The 19296-nt window shown below is 45.1% G+C and overlaps 1 pseudogene; it reads left to right on the top strand.

The window, feature by feature from the left end:
- Window positions 1–17270: 17270 nt before the first annotated feature.
- LOC132206884 (NACHT, LRR and PYD domains-containing protein 3-like) lies at window positions 17271–18553 on the top strand (annotated as a pseudogene).
- Window positions 18554–19296: the final 743 nt, after the last annotated feature.

Genomic DNA, 19296 nt, shown 5'->3' with positions numbered 1-19296 from the left:
TCTCCAGCACTCTCTGTACTGGTTTCAGATCTCCGGAACCCTGCACTTTGGAACCGTACAAAGTGTGTTCTTTGTTTCAGACACCAGTGCCGCCACTCCTGGTGAAATTGTGCCCTCTGTAGTTCAAGCAAAGAGGAAAGTGGGGGCTAACATATTTCAAAATATCTCTGTGTAACAAGGTGTAGAGCTGAATAAACACAGCAGGCCAAGTAGCATCAGAGGAGCAGGAAAGCTGACATTACGAGCCTAAACCCTTCTTCAGAAAGTTTGTGAGTGTTTTTTTGATCTGAAGAAGGGTTCAGACCTAAAATGTCAGCTTTCCTGCTCCTCTGATGCTGCTTGGCCTGCTGTGCTCATCCATCTTGTTATCTCACACATTGTGTCCCATTCTCTCTCACACACACCCTCCTTCTCACACATTCTGTCCCATTCTCTCCCACATACACCCTCTTTCTCACACATATTGTCCCATTGTGTCCCACACACAAACTCTACACCTTGTTATCTCAGATTCGGCAGCATTGGCCATTCCTGCAATCTCAAAATATCTCTGCATTGCTCTGTTAGAAAGGAAACACAAGACAATTTGACAAGATATTCTGGGAATGGCATCGGTGTTACTGCAGGAGCAGAAGTGGCCATTCAGCCCATTGAATCTGCTCTGCCATTAATGAGGACTGTGATGGATCCTCAATTCCACTTTTTTGGACCATAACCCTCAGGTCCCCTCCCTGATTAAAAATACCAGCCTTGAACATATACTGAAAGACCCAGGCTCAACAGTTGCCTGCAAAATAGAATTCCACAGATTCACTCCCCTCAGAAAGAAGAAAGTCCTCCTCATCACCATCTTCAATGGGAAATCGCACCCCCGCGCCCCCCACCCCAGCTTATTCTGTGGTGGTGAGCCTCTGGTCCCAGACTCTCCCACACAAGGGGAAACAACTTCTCGCCGCATCTCCCCTGTCAGTCCCTCTGCCAATCTTCAATAAGGTCGCCGCTCCTTCCTCTAAATTCCAATGAGGACAGGCCCAAGCTACTCAGCTTCTCCCTCATCAGAGAGTCCCTCCATGCCCAGGATCAGCCGAGTGAACTTGCGCTGCCTCCAATACCCAGTCTATCTTTTCTTTAATAGGGGCCCCAGAACTATTCACAGAATTCCAGCTGTGGCCTGGCTCATGCCTTATGTAGTTGTTTGCAAAACTTCCTAAATTTTATACCCCATTTCCTGTGAAATGCAGGCTGTTTGCCTTCCCCACTGCCTACCAAACTTGATGCTATTTTTTGTGACTCACAGACAGAGACTACCCGATCTCGCTGATAAAGAAATCCTATGTGGGAGCATACTTTAACTTTATCTAAAGTTGCCTAAGCCTCTGGAAGACAAGCAGCACTGTGATCATAAGAACTAGTTTTTTTTCTGACTGCTGAGGACTTGCAGACTGCAGAGAATCTGTAATTTTGTGAAGTGCTGCTGAAGTTTTCGAAGGGATTTCTTCATGTACCAAAACATCAGACAGAGTTGCAGAATGTCACTGTGTGATTGGAGATCCCCAGTGGGCAGAACTTACATAATTCCTCCTCAGTGGGCGATATGTACTCCCTGAGGAACAAGATATTCTGGTTCCCTCCTGTCAGTAAAATCAGCATTCACAACAAACCTGCATTAATTGTCCCCTCTTTCTGTCCCTAATTTGTCCCACCCTGTATTCAATTCTCCTTTTCTATTTACATTTCAAATAAACAGTTGCATTTCCCTTTACAGCATAGAACAATACAGCACAGTACAGGCACTTCAGCCCACAATGATGTGCCAAACTTTTACCCTCAACCTAAGGTCTACATAATCTCCACCCCTACCTTATACTATCAACCATATGCCTATCTCATTGCCACTTAAATGCCCCTCATGAGGCCGACTCCACTACCCTCTCCGGAAAAGCATTCCACGCCTCTGTCACTCTCCGAGCAAAGAACCTACCTCTGGCGTCTCCTCTATATCTACGGCCACTCAATTTAAAACTATGCCCACTCATAATAGCTAACTCCACCCTTGGAAAAAGTCTCTGCCTGTCCACTCTATCTATACACCTGATCATTTTGTACACTTCTATCAAGTCACCTCTCATCCCTTGTTGTTCTGAAGAGAAAAGCCCTCGCTGTCTCAACCATTTTTTCAACTTTTTTATGAAACTTTGTTAATCCATTTGCTGCTCTGTTGCAACTTATTCCAGGTGGCTGTTACTTTAGCCCTTTGTGTTCTGCATGCAGACATAGAGTGGGACAGAATGTGTGAGAAAGATGGCTTGTGAGAGAGATTGGGACAGAATGTGTGAAATAGAGGGCGTGTGTGGGAGAGAATGGGACAGAATGTGTGAGAAAGAGGGTATGTGTAGGAGAGAATGGGACAGAATGTGTGAGAAAGAGGATATGTGTGGGAGAGAATGGGACAGAATGTGTGAGAAAGAGGGTATGTGTGGGAGAGAATGGGGCAGAATGTGTGAGAAATAGGGAACATGTGGGAGAGAATGGGACAATATGTGAGAAAGAGGGTGTGTGTGTGAGAGAGAATACGAGAGTGTGTGTGACACAGTGTGTGTGAAATGTGAGAAAGAGTGTGAGCGTGAGTGTGGAGTGCGAGACAGTGAGAGAGAGGGTGTGACTGAAGGTCAGGGGCAGGCGGTATAGAGCGGGGTGTGAAGAAAAATGTTTTCACCCAGAGTGTGGTGGAGTGCCTGGAGCTCACTCGCTGTTAAGGTGGGAGAGGCAGTCACCCTCATCACATCGAAGAGGGATTTAGATGTGCACTTGTGATGCCAAGGCTATGGGCCAAGTGCTGGGAAAATGGGGAAAATAGGGAATAGGGAGGTGGTTGCTTCTGACCGGGACAGGCCTGAAGGAGTGACGGGCCTGTTTCTGTGCTACAGACCTCTCTGACTCTCTGTTATTGACTCCTAACTGCCCTGTGGGGCAGCTGCGGATGGCCAGCCCAGTCAGTGATGCTCAGGTCCCATGAATAAATGTAAAAAATTGTCTTCTTCCCTTAACTTAAAGTGAGCTTCCCCCGACAGTAACTGGCCTGCTGGGAAATATGTGACCGGCAAGCTATGTGATAACAATTGGGGACCCTACAGCCCTCCAGACTCAAAAATGTGTTCAATAATTTTAGGGCCTAAACTCTCCCATATCACAGGCTCCACCGCAAACACCAGGCCTTGTTACCACGTAGCCTGCCACTACACACCCACTGTTGTTAGTCACTAACAGTCCCCATTAACAACTATTCACCCTCCCAGCCTGACTGTTAGCAACTCTTTTGTCTGTCCAACTGTCCTTCTCTCTGTGTGGGCTCTATCCTACTGTTTACTCCCTACCCCACCCAGTTCCCTATTTTCTGCAGAAAACTGACATTTTCCTTGCAACCGTCAGTTCTGAGGAAGGGTGACCAGACCCAAAACATTAACTCTGTCTTCTCCTTCACAGATGCTGCCAGATCTGCTGAGCTTCTCCAGCAACTTTGTATTTGCACAGACCCTAACACACAGTTGCGTACACACTTGCACACATCCTCTCACAGATTCACACACACAGACAGACACAGACACAGACACAGACACACACACACACACACACACACACACACACACAAACACACACACACGCGCGCGCGCACGCACAGACTCAGATTCATGCACAAACATTCACACCTCCACTCCCCATTCTATTCTCTGCCCCCTCATTTCCCTGCAACCTCGCCCTGCTCACAGGCCCTACATTCAGTCTCACATGCACACACACACACACAAGTAAATATACATATTCCGCTTTACATGGAGCAGATACATCAGCAGATGCTTCACAACCCCCTCGTGAAGAGAAACCAAGCAGAATAAATCCCTCTTAAAGGAACACATTGTCACACATTCCTCTCTCTCTCTCTTTGAGTTCTATCCCCACCACATACTCACCCGTCTCTTTCCCGACCACATCACCCCAGCCCCATCCCAGTCTTCAGGATAAATACCACTTATTCCCAGATGCTATCAGTTCTGACAAAGAGTCACCAGATTCGAAGCACAAACTCTGTTTTCTCCCTACAAATGATGTCAGACCTGCTCAGTTTTGAGGGTTTACTCTATGAATTTAAAGACAATTAGTGATGGATAATGACGGTTGATTTAGCCAACAAAAACACCAAATTTCAAATCCTGAACTTGCTCCACTGCTAACTTGGGGGTACTGCCTCACTACTGTCTGGACACCGTGCCATCTCTGAGCGCAGACAGAATCCAAAGTGTAGAACCAAGCTTATGCTTCTGCCTCCTGGAACACAATTGCCAGATAATCACCCGCTGAATGAGACACTGGCCTGCGTGGAGTTCAGGCTTTATTACATTGTCACTGAGCTGCTGTTTCTTGACCCACAGGCATTTGCTTTGTCTGTGGTTGGCACAGATCACACAAGCGTGCACCAACATACCCACAGTACAGCTGGAAATTATCGTTTAGCATCCATCCAAATGATATTGCAGTTTAAGAATTAGAATTCAACTTGTGCCTTTTCCACATTTTCACTTATGTTATCTTGTCAAATCAGGTATTCAGAAATATAATGTCATGAATTCAGCAGCCTGCTTTAGAAAGAAAGGGAGACAGTAAGAGAGAGGGACAGTCTGACAGGCAGAGTGAGAAAGAGAGATAGACAGATAGACCAAAAATAATAGAAAGACGTATGTAGAGAGACAGACACACAGAGAGCCAGTGAGAGAGGGAGTGGGGAGAGAAAAGATGAAGGAAACAGTGTGAGAGACAGTAGGAACTGCGGGTGCTGTAGAGTACGTGATGACAAGGTGTAGAGCTGGATGAACACAGCAGGCCAAGCATCACCTTAGGAGCAGGAAAGCTGATGTTTCGAGCCTCAACTCTTTTTTCTGATGAAGGGACTAGGCCTGAAACATCAGATTTCCTGCTCTGAAGATGCTGCCTGACCTCCTGTATTCATCCAGCTCCACACCTTGTTCTCAAAGAGAATGTGTGTGTGTGTGTGTGTATGTGTGTGTGTGTGTGTGTGTGTGTGTGAGAGAGAGAGAGAGAGAGAGAGAGAGAGAGGCAGACAGACAGAAACAGACAGGTAGAAACAGAGCATGAGAGACAGAGAGCGAGAATGATATTCAGAGAGGAACAGAGAGTGGTGAGAGAGACAGAGAGAGGCACAGTGTGAGAGAAAGAGAGGGAGACAGGGACTGAGGCAGAGAGAATGATATGTATGTGAGAGAGAGAGAGAGATTGAGAATGTGTCTGTGATGGAGAAGGAGTCAGTGAGTGAGAAACAAGCAGCGGGAGAGAGATACTGTGAGGAAAAGAGACAGTGAGAGAAAGAGAGAGAGTTTGAGAAATAGTGTGACAGAAAGAAAGAGAGAGAGACAGTGAGACAGACAGTGAGGGAAAGAATGAGACACAGAGAGACAGTGAGAGATCAAAAGTGGGAGTGACAGTGAGAGGAGAGCAATAGTGTGAGAGACACAAAGTGAGACAGCAAGTCAGACGTAGACACAGAGGGACTCCCAAAAACACAAGGAGAGAGAGATAGATAGACATACATGACAGGGAGGGGGAAAGAGCAAGAGGAACGGTGACAGAGAGAAAGGGAGTTTGACACACCCAATGAGAGACACAGAACAAGCGAGAAGGACAGTGAGCGAGAGAGACAGAGAGGGAAAGAGTGAGAAGTAGGACAGAGAGTGAGTGAGATAAACAGAAAATGTGTGTGAGGGAGTCGGAAATTGTAAGGGTCAGAGAGACAGGGAGGCACTGGGACAGAAGGACTGAGAGAGAGAGAGAGACGGAGTGCAAGATAGGGAGAGTGGGCGAGACTACGATAGAGAGAGGAAGAGACAGAGGCAGAGATCAAACCAAATGGAGAAAAACAGCCAGACAGAGGCACAAAAAAGATTCACCTGAAACGCCTCTTCTCTGAGATAATTCATGACACTGCCCTTGAGCCCTCAATTTTTGTCACTGTCCAGGTTGGCCACTCCTACTTTTGATTTGAACAGACATTTACATCTTGGCAAAACAATCTTCTTGGCCAAATGAAATGCAGCATGTCCATCCGTCTCTGAGGTCAACAGGCAGAGAATGCAATAATTCAATTGGATTTGCATGTACCTTTGCTTCGTGCCCATTTGATGGCTGAACTCTGGTGGCTGGTTCCAGACTGTCCTCAAGGTGAGACATTTATTCAGTATTCAACATTTCAAAACTTGAGTTTAATTACACAAACACTACTTAAAAAAAATGAGGTAAATATTTTCATGTGCAATGCTACTGCCATCTGACAAAATACTGTTAAGTTGAACTCTCCACTGGAAGCATGTCTTTCCCTCATGAGATCAGCAATACCATGCACTTTACTGAAAGGCACAAATCATTTGAAATCTGGCCAGTGGACAACTGTCAGCGAAGCATTGCCTCACCACTGCTCCTGGTAACGCGACAGTCTGTGTGCTCTGTGCTCGGCACAGCTTGCATTTAAAAAGAAAATTTTAACTATTTCATCATTTGTAACAAATATAAGTTCTGGTCATGAGCAGAAGCCAAACAAGATCAAATCATGGAATACAAGGGAAGGTAAGGATTGTTGTCAATCAAAGGAAAAGATGTGTGAAGTTGAATTTGGGGGTGGGGGGGGACACCTTGTGGTGCAGTGGTAATGAAAAGGTGATTTGAAAAATAGGTTGCATTAAAACAATATGTATAAAGCTGACATTAAACCCCAGGCCTGGGCATTCGGAACACTTTTGAATTCAATAAAGCGTAACTAACAGAATAATTCATTAAGGGAGAAAATGGCATTGAATTAAACTAGCGAGAGACATAAACATGTCTTTTTAAAAGCTTGCCCCGTATTCCATGATTAGATCGTGTCAGACTACGGCTCATGTTGAGAACTTAAATTTGATACAAATGACCATGCAATTAAAATCTTTGATTTAAATGCAAGCTGCGCAGATACAGAGCACACAGACTGTCCCATTACCAGGAGCAGTGGTGAGGCAACACTTCACTGTCTGGTTGTTCACTTGCCAGATATCAGGTGGCTCTGAGTCAAGTGCACATTGCTGGTGATCTTATGAGGGAAGGACGTTGCAGCGAGTGGAGTGATCAACAAGAGTGTTCCTTCAGATAACTTGTTTCTCACAGTAGCATCACACGTGAAATCATTTACCTTGTTAAAAAAACAGCCAGGTATTTTGAACAGCTGTTGAATTGTTGGATGCTGAGGTAATGTCTCACCTTGAGGAGAGTCTGGAACCAGCCACCAGTGTATTGTCTTCAAATTAGCCCAAAGCAAAGGAACATGCAAATGCAATCAATGTCTTTGTTTTGCACTTTGCATTCTATCCCTGCTGACATGAGAAACGGATGGATGTGCTGTGTTGAAGATCGTTGGCCAAGAGATTGTTTTGAAAGATGTACTAAATTGGAGGAATGCAAATTTTGACAGTGTTCGGCAAGAACTTTCAAAAGTGTGTTTAAATATTCACAGGTAAAGGGACACCTGGAAAATGGGAAGGCTTCAAAAGTGAGATGGTGAGAATCCAGAAACAGTGTTTTCCTGTTCCCGAGAAGGACAAAGCTGGAAGGGAATGTTGGATGATGGCAGAAATTGAGGCTTTTTCTGAAACAAAGAGGGTTGCAGAGGTCAAGTATAGACAGCAGGGATCAAGTGAATCCCGAGGAGAGTAGAGAGTCACTGGAAGTATATGTAAGGAGGGAAGCAAAAGGGGGAATGCGACAGCTTTGGCAAATGAGAGTAAGGAAAATCCAAAGGAATTCCACAAATACATAAGGATAAAAAAGTAACTGGGGAGACAATACGGCTCATTAAAGATCAACTTATGTTGGAATAGGCAGAGATGGGCGGAGACACTAAATGAGCAGTTTGCATCAATTTTATTGTGGAGAAGGATATGGAAGTAATATGGTAATATGGTGAAGTAAATAGTGATGTCTTTTTAAAAATGTCCACATTACAGAGGAGGAGATGTTGCATTCCTTAAATTACATCAGGGTGGATAAATCCCCGGGACCTGATCAGGTGTCCCCTGGAACTCTGTGGGAAGCTCGGGAAGTGATTGTTGCGCCTCTTACTGAGGTATTTGTATCATCGATGCCACAGAGTTTGGCTAAAGTGGTCTCACTGTTTCAGAAACATGGTAAAGGAAAGCCAGGGAACTATAGAAGAGTGAGCCTGACATCAGTGGTGGGCACGCCATTGGAGGAAATCCTGAGGGACAGAATTTGGATATATTTGGAAAGGCCAGGACTGATTAGGGTCGGTCAGTATGGCTTTATGCGTGGGAAATCGTACCTCACTAACTTGATTGAGTATTTTGAAGAAGTAACAAAGAGGATTGATGAAGGCAGAGCGGTCGGTGTGATCTATATGGAGTTCAGTAAGGCATTCGACAAGGTCCTGCAGGGTAGACTGGTTAGTGAGGTTAGATGACGTGGTAGACTGAGGGAACTAGCCATTTAGGTCTAGAACTGGCTTGAAGGGAGGTGACAGAGAGAGGTGGTCGAGATTAGAGACCTGTGACCAGTGGTGTCCCGCAGGGATCGATGCTGAGTCTGCTCCTATTCATTGTTTGGATGTGAGAGTCTGACATAGAAATGAGTCATGCATTGTATATAGAAGCATAGAAAATAAGAGCAGGAGGAGACCATTCAGCCCTTCAAGCTGTGGGATGTTTTATTTGTTTAAAAAACAAATGAAAGCTGCACAGGATTGTAGATAGGCGAGAGGGAGAGAAAGGTCTCCCAGATACTCAGTGAATTGAATTAAAGTGGCTAATGATGTGATTTGCAAATTGTATCATCCTGCCCCCACACATCGCACATTACTCTAACATAATAACAAGTCTTTCAGGAGAGTTTCATTTTTTGGGTGTTAATTTCCACTTGAAGGGGAGCCCTGTCTGCCAGAGGCTCGCTGGGGGTTCACCTGTTTGTGTCAAATCCCAAGGCCCCAGTTATTTTAACCCCAGGCTTCAAACCTGTTTTAAAGCTACAAGGCCACAATCCAACAGGACCCTGTTAACTAGTGGCCCATGAAAAAAACAGGGGCTCACAAAAGAAATCAAACCTCAGGGTAATCACCATAAACAGCTCACATGGACATCACGGAATGTTGCCTGTTGTACAGGCCTTAGGCCTCAGAGTTATGGCCCCACTCTTGGAGGATTCTCTTGTACAAAGATCTCCCTGTCCCAATGTCAATTTGACTCTCTTTGGATCCTGTGAGTGAACAGCAATTCCCTGGGAGGAACGAGACAGGATTACTTAAAGGAGACAGCATGGACAGCAGATGTTGGAGACAGAATCAATACAGTGTGGATCTGGAGGAACACAGCGGGTCCAGCAGCATCAGGGAAACAGGAAAGTTGACATTTCAGGTCGATAGCTGCCCATCAGGAGTGGGAAGGGTAAAAGGAGCTGGTTAATAAATAGAGGGAGAAGGGGTTGCGCTGGGGAAGGTAGGTGGGATGGCAATTGGTGAATGCAGGTAGGGGGCAGTGGGGATTTTGCCACTGGAATGGGAGGTCCAGAGAGGTGAGAACGAAGATGGACAGGTTGTGTCAGGTCTGGGGGTGGGGATGAGAGGGAGGGTTGGACAGGGGATGAGGCCAGTGGTGGGGAGATTGTAAAACTGGTGAATTCTACGTTGAGGCCAGTGGGCTGTCGGCTCCTGAGGTGGAATTTGAGGTGTTGTTCCTCCAGTTTGTGTGCAGTGTCATTGTGGTACTGGAGGAGGCCTGAGATGGACATGTCACCAGGAGAGTGGGAGGGGGAGTTAAAATGGTTGGCAACTGTGAAAGGAAGGTGGGGGTGGGGAGGGAAATATCTCTTTGGTGGTGGGGTCAGATTGCAGATGGTCGAAGTGACGGAGGATGACGCGCTGGTTGTGGAGGTTGGTGGGATGATAAGTGAGGACCGGGGGATTCTGTCCTCATGTTTGTTGTGGGGAGGGCGTTTGAGGGCAGAAGTGTGGAAATGCAAGAGTTGCTGTTGAGGGCATTGTGGATCATAGGGAGAGATGGCACAGCAAGATCCCAGTGATTCCAGTCTCAGCAGAACATTGACAATCTCTCAGCTGCGTATCAGTTACAGATTGATTTTGTCTGCTGGGCTCCTTTCAAAAACTTCAAAAGTGACTAATTTGCTGCTTTGAACACTCACTGCCTGCCACAATGGCATTGCAGACATTGCTGTACAGCAAGATCTCTGTCAAACAATACAGCAACAGCCAGCCTGATCATCTGATTCCTTTATCTTCTGTGATACTGCTTCAACGTTCACTGTTTGCTGTCACTCCAGAAATTACCTCATCTCAAAAGCCTCTCTCTGTCTCTCCCTCCCACTCTCTAGCTCTCTCTCTCTCTCTCTGTCTCTCTGTCCCAATCTCTCCTTCTCTCTCTATTCCCAGAAACACTAGCGCACACACACACACACACACACACACACACACACACACACACACACACACACACACACACACACACACACACACAGGGAACAAAAGTATTTAAGAAAGAATCTGATGCATTCTTCTCCAGATTTAATCTCAATGCGGGGTTTATTGTCTCCACCCCTGGAATGTACTGGTTCCCCCCCGCACCCCAGCCCCGAGAGCTCTTTGACACATTGAGATGTTAATGTCAGGACAGGAACCTTGTTGAATCATCCTGAATATTGACATGTTAACTCGAGGGCAACAGAGATTGACTGTTCCCTGTTTCAATTTAATTTTCAAAAGAAAGCTTTGTTCATTGTATCAGTGCAACTTGAAATTATTCAACATTGATCCCACACGAGCCTCTCAGATTCTCTGACACTAAAATCCCCAACATACGCAGTAGTGGCCAGACCATGGGGATATTTGCTGAGGTTCTCTCCCTGGGGATTTTTAAGCTGTCAAAGTGATTCCTAGATATGTATCTTTCTCTCCCTCTCTCCCTCCGTTCCTGTTTCTCTCTTTGTCCATCTCTGTTTCTGTCCTGCACTTATTGCAGTAATTTCCAGCTTGACTTTCACACTTCCCTGGGTAAAGTCACAGGTAATCTGATTGCTCTGTCCTCTGTGATGCTGCACAAGTGTTCATTATCTGCTCGAGCTCCACAAACTAACATTCCTGCTGTTTCACTGTCCAAAATACCTCTCCCTGTCTCTCCTCCTGTCTCTCTTTTGCCAGTGTATCTCTTTCTTTCGCTGTTGCGGTTGTATGATCCTGCCCCACACAAATCACATATTACTCTTCATTATGCCAAGTGTTTAAGGAGAATTTCACATTCAGGGTTTTCATGTCCTCTTTGGGAAGTCCTGTCTTACAGATACTCACTGGGGATGGCGGGGCTTCACAAGTTTGTCTCAAATGCCAAGGCCTCAGTTACTTTAACCCAAGGCTTCAAACCTGTTTTAAAATGACAGGGCCACAAACTGACAGAACCTAGTGATCCAGAGGCCATTTTATAAAAAAACAGGGTCCAACAGAGGAATTCAAACTTTGGGGGAAGAACGAGACAGAACTCCTGGGCCCCAGGGAGAGCAACCTGCCAAATAGGCCTCAGGACTCTGGGCCATTCTTGGAGGATGTTCTTGTTCAAAGATGACCTTGCCCCAAACTCTCTCACTGCCTTTGGATCTTCTGAGCGAATAACAATTTCCTGGGAGAAAAGAAACAGAATTGGAAAATCTCTCGAGAAATGGCACAACAAGATGTGAGAGATTTCCTCTCTCAGTAACATCGAAATATTAAACGTGTCAGCAGGAATTTGATTTTTCAGGCCAGATCCTTTTGAAAACTTCACAAAACAGATGAGTTTGTTGATTAGAAGTCTCACTGCTTGCTAAGATGGCATGCTGGCAATTGATACATAACAAGATCCCAAATGGAACAGCCTGATAATCTGATTCCTTTCCCCCGAGAAATTCTGGCCAAGTGTTAATTATTAGCCCGACTTTCAGAAATTAACATTGCTGCTGTTTTTCAAACTCAAATGCCTCTCCCTCTCTCTCCTCCTGTGAAAGAGTTATACACTCTGTGGAAGGGGTGTTGTGCAAACTAATGGAGCTGCAGTTTCTCAGGCTTTGGATCCGAGAACAAAGAGAAGAAGAGAACAAAGAACAGGCCCTTCAGCCCTCCAGGCCTGTGCCACCTCATTTTTCCCTTCCATACAAACACTGTCTTCACATACAGGATCCATATCCCTCAATTCTTTCCCTGTTCATGTATTTGTCCACGTAGTTCTGGAATCCTGCAATGGTGTCTGCTTCCACCATCGTCTCTGGTAGTGAGCTCCAGGCACTCAACACCCTTTGCGAAAAAAAACCTCGCGGTGCACATCTCTTTCAAACTTCCCCCCACCCCACAAATTGAAACTGTATCTCCTAGTAATTGACACCTCCACCTTGGAAAAAGCCCCATTCTTTCCAATGTTAGCAATGCCATTCACAATCTTATAAAATTCTATTAAGTCGCCCCTCAACCTCCTGCGTTCCAGTGAAGAGAAACCCAGTCTATCCATTCTTTCTTCACAGCTAAAAATCCCCAGTCCAGGTAACATCCTGGTGAACATATTCTGCACATTCTCCAAAGCATCCACATCCTTCTGGAGTGTGGTGACCAGAGCTGTCCTCAATATTCCAAGTGTGGCCCAATGGAAGTGCTATAAAGCTGCAGCATACCTTCCTGTGCGAAGACCCAATGCCGCTTTCAATGACGGTAAGCATGTTATCAGCCTTTTTTCCACCTTTTCTACTTGCGTTGCCACTGTCAGTGATCTGTGGACCTGCACAACCAGATCTGTGTGTATATCAGCAATCCTAAGGGTTCTGCAATTCACTGTAGAATTTTCACCTGTTCATGACCTTCCAAAATACATCACCTCACATTTGTCCAGATTAAGCTCCATCTGAAATTTTTCTACCTTTTCTTGCCTCCAACTGATCTATATCTTGTTGTATCCTGTGACAATCCTCTTCAGTTTCCACATGACCACCAATTTTTGTATTGCCCTGAATCTTACTAATTAGACTGGCGACATTTTGCTCCAAATCATTTATCTCGAACAAAAACAGCAGAGGTCCCAGCCCTGATCCCTATGGAACACCACAATTCAAAACCCTCCATTTTGTAAAACATCCTTCCACTGCTACCCGCTGTCTCCTGTGACTAAGCCACTACTCTGTCCATGTTGCCACCTCACCATGTGACTTCACCTTTTGCCCCAGTCTGCCATGAGGGATAATGTCATAGGCCTTACTGAAGCCTATGTGGACAACATCAACTGTTTTTCCCTAAACAATCACCTTTGTCACCTCCACAAAAACTTCAGTCAAGTTAGTGAGGCGTGATCTCCTTTGTACAAAGCCATGCTGCTTATCACCAATTCATCCATTTTCTGCGAAAAAATGTGCAGGCCTTGTCCCTGAGAATATTTTTGACTCATTTCCCTATCACTGATGTGAGGCTCACAGACCTGCAATTTCCTGGATGATCCCTGTTACTCGACTACAATGGGAGAACATTGGCTAATCTCCAAATCTTTGGGCCCTCATGTGTGGCCAAAGAGGATACAAAGATGCCTGCAATGTTCCAGCAATTTGTTCTCTTATATCCTTCAATATTCTGGCATAGATTCCATCAGGACCCAAGGAATTATCTACACTCATACTTTTTAATACACACAAAATATCTTCCTTTGTAACAGTAACTTGGCTTAGAAATTTGACCCTCCACACCTTGAGATCATTCTTCAACAATTTGCCTCTTTTTTGAATACCAACACAATGTACCTGTTTAGGATCTCACCTAACTTTTCTGGCTGCACACGTAGGTTCCCTCCTTTGTCCTTGCATGGGCCAACCATTTCCCGGCTACCCACTTGCTTTTTATGTAGGTATACAAGGGCATCAGATTCTCCTTAATCCTGTTTGCTCATGACTTTTCATGATCCCGTTCAGCCCTTCTAATTCCTTGTTTAAGCTTTTTCTGATTTTCCTTATATACTTCTGGGCTGCATCAGCTCCCATCCTCCGGGACCTCATGCAAGCTTCCATTTTATTTTGACCAAAGTCATAACATCTCTGGTCACCCAAGGTTCACGTTACTTGCTGTACCAATCCTTCATTCTCACAGGAACATGGCGCTCCTGAGCTTTCATCAATTGCCATTTGAAATACTCCCACGCGTCCGATATGGGTTCCCATCAAACAGCTGCAACCAGCCCAAATTCTCCAGTTAATAAAATGTGAGGCTGGATGAACAGAGCAGGCCAAGCAGCATCTCAGGAGCACAAAAGCTGACGTTTCAGGCCTAGACCCTGCATCAGAGAGGGGGATGGGGAGAGGGTTCTGGAATAAATAAAGAGAGAGGGGGAGGCGGACCGAAGATGGAGGGAAAAGAAGACAGGTGGAGAGAGTATAGTTGGGGAGGTAGGGAGGGGATAGGTCAGTCCAGGGAAGACGGACAGGTCAAGGAGGTGAGATGAGGTTAGTAGGTAGATGGAGGTGCGGCTTGGGGTGGGAGGAAGGGATGGGTGAGAGGAAGAACAGGTTCGGGAGGCAGAGACAGGTTGGACTGGTTTTGGGATGCAGTGGGTGGAGGGGAAGAGCTGGGCTCGTTGTGTGGTGCAGTGGGGGGAGGGGACGAACTGGGCTGGTTTAGGGATGCAGTTGGGGAAGGGGAGATTTTGAAACTGGTGAAGTCCACATTGATACCATTAGGCTGCAGGGTTCCCAGGCGGAATATGAGTTGCTGTTCCTGAAACCTTCGGGTGGCATCATTGTGGCAGTGCAGGAGGCCCATGATGGACATGTCATCTAGAGAATGGGAGGGGGAGTGGAAATGGTTTGCGACTGGGAGTGCTTTAGATGACGTCGCCAACCATTTCCACTCCCCCTCCCATTCTTTAGATGACGTCGCAAACCATTTCCACCCTAACCTGTTCTTCCTCTCACCCATCCCTTCCTCCCACCCCAAGCCGCACCCCAATCTACCTACTAACCTCATCCCACCTCCTTGACCTGTCCGTCTTCCCTGGACTGACCTATCCCCTCCCTACCTCCCCACCTATACTCTCTCCACCTATCTTCTTTTCTCTCCATCTTCGGTCTGCCTCCCCCTCTCTCCCTATTTATTCCAGAACCCTCATCCCATCCCTCTCTCTGATGAAGGGTCTAGGCCCGAAACATCAGCTTTTGTGCTCCTGAGATGCTACTTGGCCTGCTGTGTTCATCCAGCCTCACATTTTATTATCTTGGATTCTCCAGCATCTGCAGTTCCTATTGTCTCTGATACCAAATTCTCCAGTTCCTGCCTAAAATTGGTGTAGTTCACTTATCCCCACTTTACCAACTTCACTGGAGATCTGCAGCTGTCCCTACCTGTGAGTATCTTAAAAGTCTCATAGCATTATAGAGTTGTTTCTGATGTTGATGTGGTCCCTCTATATGACTGAATTCAGGCCATTTGAGAGCACATATTGTTGGAGTAGCATATAAGGTGAGACCAGGAAAGGTTGGCAGTTCCCTTCCCTGAAGGGCATTAGTGAATCAGAGAGCTTTTTAAAACATGATTTCATGCTCATCATGAGATTTTCATTGAACTTCAAGTTCCACCACCTGCCATGGTGTGATTCATTCCAGGTCGTCTGAACATTACCCAAGGCTCAGGATTAATGTTCCAGTCACAATTCCATGAAGTATTAGAATGAAACTTATCAGATGGATGTATGATTGAGGGGATATTGTGCTGGGAAAATGAATGAGATTAAAGTTCAATGAATTCCCAGAGCCTGATTATCTGTGTTGGAGAGTCCTTCCTGAGGTGGCCGTAAAAGTAATGGATGCATTGGTGGTTGTCTTTCAAGTTCTATAGGTTGTGGAACAGAAGAGGGGAGTTAATGTAACCCCAATGTTTAAAGGCAAAGGAGGCACAGAGAAAACAGGCAATTAGAGACAGACTGCCCTGACACTGGGTGTGGGGAAAATGCGAGAGCCCATTCTAAAATGTTTAACAGCCTAGGGCTTGGGAAATGGTAAAAGAGTCAGCATGGAGTTACAGGAGATCAATAATGCTGGAAAAATCCACTGGAAGTTTTGGTTCAAAGAGATTAGAAAACAAAATGAAAGTACATGTGATTGAGATAATGTTCTGACCTGGATCGAGAACTAGTTGGCAAACAGAAAACGGAATGGGAATAAATGAACCTTTTTTTCTGAGGAGCAGCCAGTGACTAGTGATGTTCCACGGTGATCAGTGCTATGGCCCCAGCTAATTGCAATATATGTATTCATTTAGAGCAGGAAGGGGCATGGGGAGAGAATGGGAACAGGGGACTGAGGTGGATTATCTGCCATGATTATATCGAATAATGGAGCTGGGCTTGAAGCACATACTCCGGCATCTATTCACTATGTTTTATGTGTAGGACCAGCCAATGCTGCTCAGGATGGAGTGCCAACACTTGGATGCTGTGACTCCAAAGGAATGGCGACAGAGGTCAAAAAGCTTTCTGAAAACTCCAAGAGCTGCAAGAGTCTCTCAAGCAATTTCAGTTCTTTTTTCAATTGATACACACAGCTTCAACTGTCTACTGATAGTGTAGAAAGTGAATGTTGAACATTGGACCATTGGAATATGATGAGGACATTCAGCCTCTCGAGGCCGCTCTTGCTTGTTCTAGCTCATGGTTAATCAACTCCCGTGATGCCACATTCCCAAGCTACCCCTGTATCACTGATGTAATTACGAAAAGGAAGTCTTATCAGTCTCCATCTTGGAGTTAATCAATGATCAAGTTTCCATCGCCGTCTGGGGTAGAGAATTCATTGGGGTCACCGTTGGAGTGAAAACGTTCCTGTTCTTCCTGATCTGAATGTTTGTCTTTAATTCTGAGGCTGTGCTCCCTTACTTGAAGTCCAACAGACAGGCAAAATACACTTTCTACATCAACTGTGTCTGCCTCTTCAAGAATGTTCCAAGTTTCTGAGAACGTTGGCCATTCTGAAATGTTCTTGATGTGTAAAAATTAAAATCAGCTAAATATTGAAACATTTCTTGATCATTATCCACTTTCAAGTATTTTCCAAAATTGAACTGGAGATAAATTAACTGAAGCTCTGAACAAAATCTTCAACAATTACTCAACAGTAAATACTAAACCATGAAATGTTACTGAGGAATTTGTGATGACAGGACAGCTGACATGGAGAATCACTTTCTCTCTGTTCCAGTTGAAGGTGTTGAACAGAAATACAAAGACACACTCTGGATACGAGCAGAAAAACTGAAAGTGAGAACTATCCTCATAAGGTAAAGATTTTCCAGCTGGGTGATCGATGCGCTGCATTCATGCTCATCTCAAATGTACGAGGCCAGGCAGTTATACAACATGAACTGCTGATAAGAGGCTGAGACCATGAAGAGTGGGGAGAGAAACATCTCCAGGGAGAGCTGGAAAATATACAATCTGCTCAATTGTTTTTGGCAGAGAAATTCCATATCTGGGAGTCCGGCAGCAGTGATTGGTGTCCAAGGGAATGGAAAAACAACAATGGTATGAAGATTGTTTATGACTGGGAAACTGGAAAAATATACCCACAGTTTGTTTTCAGTTTTAAAATCAGGGATTTGAGCGCTATGAACTATAAAATAAACCTGAGGAGTCTGATAGTTGGCCACGATCCTTAATTTGGGAATATTCTGGGAGGGCACTGGAAGAATCCAGAGAGGCTGCTGTTTATATTTGACAGTATGATGAGTTTAAGGAGACTATAGAATTTGCCGAGACAGAGAAATACAGAACCTGAGTTTGTTTGAACAGATCCCGAATGCTGGTGTGAAGTGTGTGATATTGCTTCTGGTTTAATCCAGCACAAGCTGTTCCCAGGATGTTCAGTGCCAGTGACTACCCGTTCCACTGCATTACAGTTATTGGAAAAGGCTGAGATCCTAGGGATTCTAGGTGACACATACAAGGAATATTTCAACATGCTTTTGGAAGTTCAGACGGTGGCAGCAGCTGTTCACAAACACGTAGAAGAGAACGAGGCCCTCTATACCACGAGCGATATTCCTCTGTCCTGCTGGGCCCTTGGCCTGTCAGTGCATCCCTTCTTCACACAATGTGACAGGGAGTTCCCAAGGCCATCACCCAACACTATTCCCACTTTATTTACAACGTTCTGAGACACCATGGCCAAGAGATTTAAAATCCCCCACAATATGTCACTGAAACGTGGTGAGATGGCCTTCACAGCAGTCTTTGAGAAGAAGATTGTTTGTCTAATGATGGAGGTCGAGTACGATTTGCAACTTTCCCATTTCCTGTCTGGATTTATGATGAACCGTTTTGAGAGAATTGGTTCTTTCCACAGTCTGGTTTACACATTCCCACATCTCACCATCCAAGAGTTTATAGCTTCTCTCGATGCATTCCCGTATCCATATCCTGTGAATACCCAGAGTCTCAGTGAAGAATACAGTTGATTTGTGATATTTCTGCATGTTATTGCTGGCCTCTCCTTCTCACGGGCAGCCTGGAGATTTTTATGGTTGCTCCAATCTGTTGAGAGGTTCACTGTGTGAAGGAGAAGGTTTGAATTTCACATTGGTAACACAGCAAGTCAAAACCGATGAAAGGAGCCTTCTGATTATGTTGCACCTTTTATTTGAGATTCAGAAAAAAGCATTGGCTCAGATTGTACTTGGTTTAGCAGAAATCCTTACGTTTTGTGGGTTGGACCTGAAACCAGTTGAGTATGTAGTCCTGTCTCACCTCATATACTCTGTGATGAAATAAGGGAACATGATTTGGAATCCTACAGTATTGAGTGTGAAAGCCTTCCGCAACTGATACCTGCAGTTCACAAATGCCTGGTGTTGAGGTAATTCTTTACTTTCTCTAACTGGGAAGCAAATTGTCGAACTATCACAAAAAGAAACAAATGATTCACAATTTCGAGATAGCAAAATTTTACTTCTCTCTGAACTAATGCTGTGAGATTTAAGAATTTCGAACAGGCCAGAATATTGAGAAATTGAGTTTACAGCTACTACAGTAAAACGCAAGCGGTGGGACAGCAGCCTTCGACTGAAATGCCTGAACTGAACAGCCTGCAGTAGGGACATGTTCCACTAACATGACGAGGCTTGTCAGTGTCTGCACAGAGATTAACTCTGATTGTCAGCGTGAGACCGGGTGGAGAGACATGTAAAGACTTTAAAGATGG

This window comes from Stegostoma tigrinum, chromosome 44 (genome assembly GCF_030684315.1).
Source record: "Stegostoma tigrinum isolate sSteTig4 chromosome 44, sSteTig4.hap1, whole genome shotgun sequence".
Classification (NCBI taxonomy): domain Eukaryota; kingdom Metazoa; phylum Chordata; class Chondrichthyes; order Orectolobiformes; family Stegostomatidae; genus Stegostoma; species Stegostoma tigrinum.
The sequence above is the reverse complement of the archived record's forward strand: the minus strand, read 5'-3'. Positions and strand labels throughout refer to the sequence as shown.